Source organism: Zea mays, chromosome 6, assembly GCF_902167145.1.
Source record: "Zea mays cultivar B73 chromosome 6, Zm-B73-REFERENCE-NAM-5.0, whole genome shotgun sequence".
NCBI lineage: Eukaryota > Viridiplantae > Streptophyta > Magnoliopsida > Poales > Poaceae > Zea > Zea mays.
Window position 1 is genome coordinate 79,703,237 of NC_050101.1, and position 9,815 is coordinate 79,713,051.

Below are 9,815 nucleotides of genomic sequence, written 5' to 3' on the forward strand. Positions count from 1 at the left end.
TCTACCATGCTTTAGAGCCCAAGCTCTTAGCATATCTTCCAACACTTGGTTTGTTCTTTCCGTTTGCCCATCCGTTTGCAGATGATAAGCTGAACTAAAGTTTAGCTTGGTATCCATGGACTCATGTAGTCTTTTCCAAAAGCGCGAGGTAAATTGGGTTCCTCGATCTGATACGATCTTCTTTGGTACTCCGTGCAGACAAACAATTCTTGACATGTATAACTCTGCTAACTGGGCTCCTGAGTAGGTTGTCTTCATAGGTATAAAGTGTGCCACTTTAGTCAACCTGTCCACTATAACCCATATTGAATCATAGCCATTCCGAGTACGGGGTAGTCCAACTATGAAATCCATACTGATTTCTTCCCATTTCCATTCCGGTACTTTGAGAGGTTGTAACAATCCTGCTGGTCTTTGATGTTCGGCTTTAACTCGTTGACACACGTCACATAGGGCAACATGAGTAGCCACATCTCTTTTCAAACTGTACCACTAATACTTTTCCTTGAGATCCTGGTACATCTTAGTGCTTCCAGGGTGAATAGAATAAGATGAATCATGGGCTTCTCTTAAGATAAGTTGGCGTAGGTGCTCGATTTCAGGTACACAAATTCTCTTTTTAAACCATACCGTGCCTTGATCATCTTCTATGAAATCTAGGGCTTTTCCCAAACTAATTTGTGCCTTAATCTCTTGTCCTTTACGAATCTCTTCTTCTAAAGTAGATTCAACTTCCATAACTGTTGCTTCCATATTATTGAGCATTCCAAGGTTGAGTTGTTCCATCTCCCAACACAATTCCTGTGACATCAAATGAGTAGTGATGCTGTTCACTTGACCTTTACGGCTCAAAGCATCATCCACTACATTTGCTTTTCCTGGGTGATATTGTATTTCCAAATCATAGTCCTTGATTAACTCAAGCCATCTTCTTTGTCTTAGGTTGAGTTATTTCAGTGTGAAGATATATTTCAAGCTTTTCTGATCCGTGAAGATTTTACACTTGTTTCCAATCCTGTAGTGCCTCCAAATCTTCAAAGCATGCACTACAACAGCTAATTCCAAGTCATGTGTAGGGTAATTCTTTTCATGCTTCCATAACTGCCTTGAAGCATAGCCAATCACTTTTCCTTCTTGCATTAACACACATCCAAGTCCTAGATGTGATGCATCGCAATACACATCAAATCCTTTATGAATATCAGGCATAGTTAACACTAGTACAGAAGTTAGCCTTTCCTTTAATTCCTCGAAACATTTCTAACATGCTACATCCCATTTGAACTCTTTACCTTTCTCCAACAGTGAAGTAAGGGGTTTCAGTATTTTGGAGAAGCCTTCGATAAATCTTCTGTAGTATCCTGCTAATCCAAGAAAACTCCTAATCTTGGACACATCTGTGGGTTGTTTCCAATTTAGTATTTCACTTATTTTACCGGGATCTACCTTGATTCCTCCATTGACGATAATATGACCTAGGAAAGCAACTTCCTTTAGCCAAAAATCACACTTTGAAAATTTCGCATACAACTGATTGTCGCAAAGCTTCTGTAGAACTAATCTCAGATGATCTTCATGTGCTTCTTCATTCTGAGAGTATACTAGTATGTCGTCGATGAATACCACTACAAACTGGTCAAGGTATTCCATGAATACTTTAATCAAGTTCATAAAGTAAGCTGGCGTATTAGTCAGTCCAAAAGACATGACTAAAAACTCATATAGTCCATATCTTGTGGTGAAAGCTGTTTTAGGTATATCTTCAGTCCGAATCTTCAACTGATGATAGCCTGATCTTAGATCTATCTTTGAGAATATTGTAGCTCCTCTCATCTGATCAAATAGATCTTCAATCTGAGGTAACGGGTACTTATTCTTAATCGTTACTTCGTTCAAACTTCTATAGTCCACACACATTCTCCTTGAACCATCTTTCTTGTTCACGAATAGAACTGGGGCTCCCCTTGGTGATGAACTAGGGCGAATAAAACTTTTTTCTTGTAATTCTTCTATTTGTTTCTTCAGTTCAATTAGATCTTTGACATCCATTCGGTAAGCTCTTTCCGAAATTGGTGTGGTTCCGGGTAATAGTTCAATAGAAAATTCTATATCACGATCAGGTGGCATACCTGGTAATTCCTCCAGAAATATGTCTAGGTACTCGCACACTATCCTGATGTGCTCCAAAGATTTCTCTTCCAACTGATTTACCATTGTCTCTGTTGTTGTTGGCATACTGACATTGACTTCAATTCTTTCTCTTGTGGACTGGTTTATATAACCATCCTCTTAGCACAAGATATCACTCCATCATACTTGGTCAAGTAGTCTATTCTAAGTATCACATCGATTACACTTGATTCCAAAATTATCAGCTCTACTAGAAAACTTAGGCCTCTAATTTCAAACTTAGTCTGAGGGCATGAGTGAGTGGCTCTAAGTTCACCTCCTTGTGATCGAATTAATAGTTTCTTCTTCAAGGGATAGTTTGGTATATTATGTTTTTCCATGAATGACTTTGTTACGAAGGTATGAGATGCTCCAGAATCAAATAAAACTGATACAGGTATGGAGTTAATAAGAAAACTACCATACACCACGTCGGCATCCTCAGGAACTGATTCCGCTGTTACATGGTTGACTCTTCCTCTACTCTAGTTCTGCAGAGTCTTGTTCTATGTAGAAACACGGTGCTTACCACGTGAGTCGTGCAGGAAATATATAGTAGCAAATCTTCTGCCGACTGACCGGGCGTAGCTCAGCGTGGTGGCTTGGGTACTAGTGAAGTGGTCAAGAATTTCTTCAGTGCATCCAGAGCCTCCTGTGCTTCTGTGGTCCACTGAAATTTGTCCACCTTCTTGAGCAATTTATAGGATGGCATTCCTTTCTCGCCTAGCCTTGATATGAATCTTCTTAGTGCTGCCATGCATCCAGTGAGTCTTTGTACCTTCTTCTTTGACCATGGCGGTTCCACCCTCATAATGGGCTCGATCTTTTCTAGATTTTCTTCTATTCCTCGATGACTGACAATAAACCCAAGTAGTTTTCTAGCTGGCACTCTGAATACGCATTTTTCTGGGTTTAGCTTCCATTGGTAGTGTCTCAAGCTGTTGAAGACTTGTTGCAAATCCTCAATGAAGTTTTCTGAATTTTCTGTCTTGATAACCACACCATCAACATAATCCTCCACTCGCTTGCCCCAGTGATCGGCTAAGCATGTCTAGATGGCCCTCTAGTAAGTTGCTCCAGCGTTCTTGAGGCCGAACGTCATGGAGGTATAGCAGAAGGTTGCAAATGGTGTGATAAAGGCAGTCTTCTCCTCATCCTCCTTTGCCAGACTGATCTGATGATACCTAGAGTAGCAGTCTAGGAAGGAGAGCATAGAGCAGCCGACGGTCGAATCAACTACCTGATCTATCCTAGGAAGTCCGAAGGGATCCTTCAGGTAGTGCTTATTGAGATCGATATAGTTGATGCACATGCGCCAATCGACTTTATTCTTTTTTAGTACAAGAATGGGGTTTGCCAGCCACTCTAGGTGCAGTACTTCTCTAATGAATCCTGCCAACACTAGGCGAGCTAACTCTGCCCGAATAACTTCTCTCTTATCGGGCGTGAAACAACACAGCTTCTGTCGCATCGGTCTCGCCTGAGGATACACTTTAAGTTTGTGCTCGGCTAGTTCTCTTGGGACTCCCGGCATGTCTGCAGGTTGCCATGCAAATACATCCCAATTGTCTTGCAGGAACTGGACGAGCGCGCTTTCCTATTTGTTGTCGAGGCTGGAACTGATGATTGTAGTCTTGCGTTCATCAGAGAATCCTAGGTTAATCCTTTTAGTTTCTTCAGTCGGCCGCATAGAGGTCGCAGCCTAAGCTTCATTCGAGGGGATCATAAGATTTTCATCCTCCAGTCTGCAACTTGCTTGTGCGGGGAGGGCTACCGAGGGCCCGACAGTGAGAGCCATTTGAATGGCGCCCCAAAAACATTCTGCGGCATCTTGGAAGTCAGCGCGCACAATGATAATCCCCTGAGGTCCTGGCATCTTGAGTATCATGTATGGGTAGTGTGGAATAGCCATGAATTTTGCCATCCCTGGTCTTCCAATGATGGCGTTGTACCGCAGTCGAAGCGTGCCACCTTGAACCTCAGGAACTGGGTTCTATAGTTCTCTGGGGTTCCAAAGGTGACGGATAGGTAGATGTGTCCGAGTGGGTACTCCCCTTCGGTCGGCACGATGCCGAAGAAGGGAGTATCTGACTCAGTGAGGTCTTTGACGGTGACCCCCAGGGCCTGGAGCATCCGGGGGAAGGTGACGTTGATGCTGCTTCCCCCGGCCACCAACACTTTCTTTACCCAGCTTTCTCGGATCATCGGATCAATGAGTAGCGGATACTTGCCGGGGTGATCAAAATTAAGCCATTGATCAGCTCGGCTGAAGGTTATCGTGTGTTTCGACCACCGGTAAGAGGCTGGGGCACTGGTTGTGGCCACCAGGACCTGCCGATCGTTGAGCTTTTGTTGCCTCCTATTTTCTTGTGCCCCATGACCTCCAAAGATAACGTTGACCTCCCTATCAATGCGCATGAAAGCTCCTCCTCTCCCCTCCTCCTACTGCTGAGGCTGCTTGGGCTCACCAGGCTCTCCTCGCGGCGGGGGAGGTGGTAGCGGCTGGAACAGTCGGCCAAGCCCAACAGAATGTTTGAAGTCTCTGTAGTTCTGCAGGGTGTGGCGCATGTCCTTGTGGTACAGACACTGGGAGTCGAGGATTTCATCCAGTGTACACACTCCTTCACGAGGTGCGCCATGGGCTCGAGTGGCAGGTAGCCCAGTGGTGTGCACCTCCTCGCGAGGCCTTTTCTCCTAGGGCTTGTCCGGCTACTGGTTCATGTCCCGCTGTGGCGCGGATTTTGTGCCTCCGATGAGGTCCTCGGCCCGCTCATCCATAGTAATGTAGATGTCCGCCTCCTAGAACAATTGTTTGGAGGTGGCTGGCACCTTTTGGAGTATGGCTCGGACGAAGGCTGAGTCATTGGATCCCCGATAGAAGTCTTCAATTACGGCCGCCTCAGCGACTTCAGGGATGCGGTTCCTCATTATTTGAAATCTTTTGAGGAACGATCGAAGGGTCTCATCATTTTGACGCCTGATGGATTTGAGGTCTCATGGCTACACCGACTTATCGGAGAGAGACTGGAAGTTCGCGATAAACCGACGACTGAAGTCACTCCAATCATCATTGCAGTGCCGAGGTAGGTGTCGAAGCCACTGCAACATGTCTTGCCCTAGGACAATGGGCAAGTACACAGTCATGACGTCCTCTATTGCCCAAACAGCCTGGGCGGCGGTCATATAGACAGCCAACCAGCCTCCTGAGTCGTGCATAGGCTCGTATTTGTCGACGTTGGAGACCTTGAAGTTGGGAGGCCATCGGATGGCCCAGAGACGCGAAGTGAGCGCGGAAACTCCGCACATGTCCTCCTACCGATGCTCGTGTCGTCGGTCCCGGGGAGGGGAGTCGGTAGTAGGCTGTCTCGATCGTCCCCGGGATGAGCCACTGGTCGAAGCCGTCGCCGACTCGACTCGGGTGGCTCGACTTCATGCTGGTACTCCGTGATCTCAATCGTACTCCTCCCGGCACCTTATCTCATTTTCATGTCGTCGGTCGCGCGAAGCGCTGAAGGTGCTCCGCACGTCTCGTCGGCTGTTGATGGCGTGACGCAGGTCGTTCGCAGGATGAGCGAGGGGTAGAAGATGATTAGCTACCTGAGTAAGCAGCCACTGGTAACATTCTGCGTCTGGGGTTCACGGGAGGCCATCGACTATCTGTGCCAGTACTCCTCCGACAGCACTCGGCGTGTTCAGTGCTCGAGCGAAATCGGGGTATAGGTTTCGAGCAAGGAGAGGGTTCTCTCGCCGAAGCCTAGCGTCTTGTTCGGCTAGCTCTCGCTCTCGATCTTGAGCTCGTCGGCGATCGCAACGACAGGAGTTACGCCTTTCTCGGTGTACTCGTTCGTCGGGAGTTTCCCCCACTTCCGAGGCTTCGTCTCGGGACACGGGCTGCACCGGATCCCGTTCCCTGGCTTCATGATGTCGCCGCATGTTCCGGCGTCTGTTTCTTCGTCACCGGGCATCACGCTAGGGAGGTTCCTCCCCTTGCATGGTGGGCTCATCGTCAAAGATGGGTGCGGACTCCAATCTCCCCTGGATGAAGAAGATGTAAGGGTAGAAAGGAACCGACATGATGGTGTTCTTCTTCCTGTCCTCCTTTGAGGGTGGAGGCATCGGGGCTTGACGTATTCTCCTTCCCCGACTCAGGATGTCTATTTCCTTCTTCCGAGTGATCCATGTCCACTCCTTAGTGGGCGAGGTAGACAATGGAGTTTTTTGGATAAGCGAAACCCCGATCGACTGATCTTTCTTCTCTCGAGGGCTCCCGAATTCCGGTCTGCAAGGGGTCATCTTCCCCCGAGCTGCGAGTGGGGGCGTTGTCCGCAGTCTTGCTTTGGCTTCTCTCAGGATTCCCAAGGAAGATTTCTTCTCGGGTGGGTCCGCTACGCGGTGTAGAGTCCCTTCTTCGTTCGCTATGCATGAGATGGTTCCAAAACGGAACATAGCTCCTGGGCGGAGAGTGATCTTGTTCTTGAAGGTGATGGTCAATGAGCTAGCTTTGATCAACGACACACCCCCTACCTGGTGCGCCAGCTGTCGGCATCTAGTGTCCGACCGCACACTCGGGGATACCCTCATGGTGCTTTTGGGTAGGACGGTGTCGCTGATTGTAGCTCGATGGTTCGCGCTAGGAGCACGAGAGAGTAAAAGAGAGAGACATGTGACTTTATGTAGGTTCAGGTCGCTTTGAGAGGCGTAATACCCTACTTCCTAGGGTGGCTCTATATGTGTGGTGTGTTACAAGTGGTGTCTCCTGAATGGAGAGGTGCTAATGAGAGATGAAAATGATGGGGTTCCCCCTGGGCCTTATATACATGACCGCGAGACTCTCCCTACTCACATGATGATCACATTCTTCCAGCATATCTTCTAATTAATAGCAAACTAACCAAGCTTATCTTAAGGAAAGTCTCAATCAGTTCGTCCCGTCCTATCCCCTGTCTTCAAGAGCACCGGGCGCGGGAAAGACGGACGGTTCCCTTAAGATTAGGCATAATCCACAGACATTCCAGGCGTGAGCCCATTGTCTTCTTGAGTCGGCCCATTTTAATTGTAATCTTTGCCCGGACCAAGACGAGACGACCTCGTGGGGTGACTGGTCTATGGCCCCATGCAAGGGTTTTCACCTTCTAGTGGATCCGGGGGATATCTGTCCCCCACAGTGTGGGCCTAGGATTTCTCGTTTCCGCGCGGCCACGGAACGACGCTATACACCGTGCCGGAGTATGAACAGTCACGCCGAGATGTGTGAGGCTGTGACGAGGGGCGTGGAAGGGTGAACCGCTGGCATGCCAGGGACAGACCGACCGCACCAGCCACGTAAGGGGCCACGAGTCGTGCAGGCCGTCGAGAGCGGGTCACGCCGAGGCCGCACCGGGCTGCGAGAGCAGGCTGCGCCAGGCTGTGTCGGGGCGCTGCACGCACCCACGCCGGGGCTAGGCGAGGCCGCGTTGGGCCGCACGCCCGAGCGAGCCTGGGCGGGGGGGGGGCACACGCTTTGCACATGGGCCACCGAGCAAGCCGGTCGGGGGGTGAGGGGTGGGCTGGCTAGGGGATTTGAGGAAGTAAGGCCCTTTCTCTATTTTCTCCTCTTTTCTATTTGCTATTTGTCGGCGTTTCGAGACCGGGGGGTCCCTCGGGCCGACGAGTGAGTGTCGCCGCGTGCCCCAGCCCAGATGGGTCGAGCGCGTGGGCGAGCGCGAAGGGGGGAAAGGAGCGAGGCGGCCGGAGACCGGCGTGAGAGAGGTGGGAATCCCGCGGCCTTCGTGTTCGTCCCGCGCCCAGGTCGGGTGCGCTTGCAGTAGGGGTTACAAGCGTCCACGCGGGAGAGGGAAGCGAGCGGCCCCAAGAGAGCGCCTGTCCCGTCCTCGTCCCCGCGCGGCCAACCCTCTCTAAGAGGGCCCTGGTCCTTCCTTTTATAGGCGTAAGGAGAGGATCCAGGTGTACAATGGGGGTGTAGCAGAGTGCTACGTGTCTAGCGGGGGAGAGCTAGCGCCCTAAGTACATGCCGATGTGGCAGCCGGAGAGATTTTGGCACCCAGCTGGTGTGATGTCGTGGCCGTCGGAGGAGCGACGGAGCCTGGCGGAGGGACAGTTGTCGGAGCGGTTGAGTCCTTGCTTACGTCCTCCTGCTTCCGTAAGAGAGCTGAGAGCCGCCGTCGTCACAGAGCATGCGGGGCGCCATCATTGCCTATCTGGCGGAGCTAGCCAGATGGGACACCGGTCTTGTTCTCTGCGGCCCGAGTCAGCTTGGGGTAGGGTGATGATGGCGCTTCCTGTTGATGTGGCTGGCCTGCGCCCTAGGTTGGGCGACGTGGAGGCTCCTCCGAAGCCGAGGTCGAGTCTGTCTTCCATGGCCAAGGCCGAGTCCGAGCCCCTGGGTCGGGCGAGGCGGAGGTCGTTCGGCAGAGGCCAGGGCGGAGTCCGAGCCCTGGGGTCGAGCGAAGCGGAGTTCGTCGTCTTCTGGGGCTGAGCCCGAGTCCGAGCCCTGGGGTCGGGCGAAGCGGAGTTCGTCGTCTTCCGGGACTTAGCCTGAGTCTGAGCCCTGGGTCGGGCGGAGCGGAGTTCACCGTCTTCCGGGACTTAGCCCGAGTCCGAGCCCTGGGTCGGGCGGAGCGGAGTTCACCGTCTTCCGGGACTTAGCCCGAGTCCGAGCCCTGGGTCGGGCGGAGCTTCCTATGGTGCCTTTGGCAGGGTCTGACTGCCTGTCAGTCTCACTCTGTCAAGTGGCACTGCAGTCGAAGTGGCGCAGGCGGCGCTGTCCTTCTGTCAGGCCGGTCAGTGGAGCGGCGAAGAGACGGCGGTCACTTCGGCTCTGCCGGAGGGCGCGCGTCAGGACAAAGGTGTCAGGCTACCTTTGCATTAAATGCTCCTGCGACTTGGTCGGTCGGTGCGGCGATTTAGTCAGGGTTGCTTCTTAACGAAGGCAGGGCCTCGGGCGAGCCGGAGATATGTTCGCCGTCGGAGGGGGGGCCTCGGGCGAGACGGAAATCCTCCGGGTTCGGCTGCCCTTGTCCGAGGCTAGGCTCGGGCGAGGCGTGATCGAGTCGCTCGAATGGACTGATCCCTGACTTAATCGCACCCATCAGGCCTTAGCAGCTTTATGCTGATGGGGGTTACCAGCTGAGAATTAGGAGTCTTGAGGGTACCCCTAATTATGGTCCCCGACAGTAGCCCCTGAGCCTCGAAGGGAGTGTTAGCACTCGCTTGGAGGCTTTCGTCGCACTTTTTTTGCAAGGGGACCAGCCTTTCTCGGTTGCATTTTGTTCCGGTGGGTGCGCACGAGCGCACCCGCCGGGTGTAGCCCCCGAGGCCTCGGAGGAGTGGTTTCACTCCTTCGAGGTCTTAATGCCTCGCGTAATGCTTCGGCTGGTCTGGTTGTTCCCTCAAGCGAACTGGCCGTAGCACGAGTGTACGGTCGGGGCCCAAGTTCTCAGGCTGGTATGTTGACGCTGTCAACGGTTCGGCCGGAGCCGGGTTTGCGAGAGCAGCCCCCGAGCCTCTGCACAGGGCGAGAGGGCGATCAGGGACAGACTCGGCTTTTTGCATACGCCCCTGCGTCGCCTTTTCGCAAGGAGGAGGGGGGAAAGCGCCATGTTACCCTCGATGGGCGCCGAACATGGTGTCTCCGGTGAGCTGCAAGC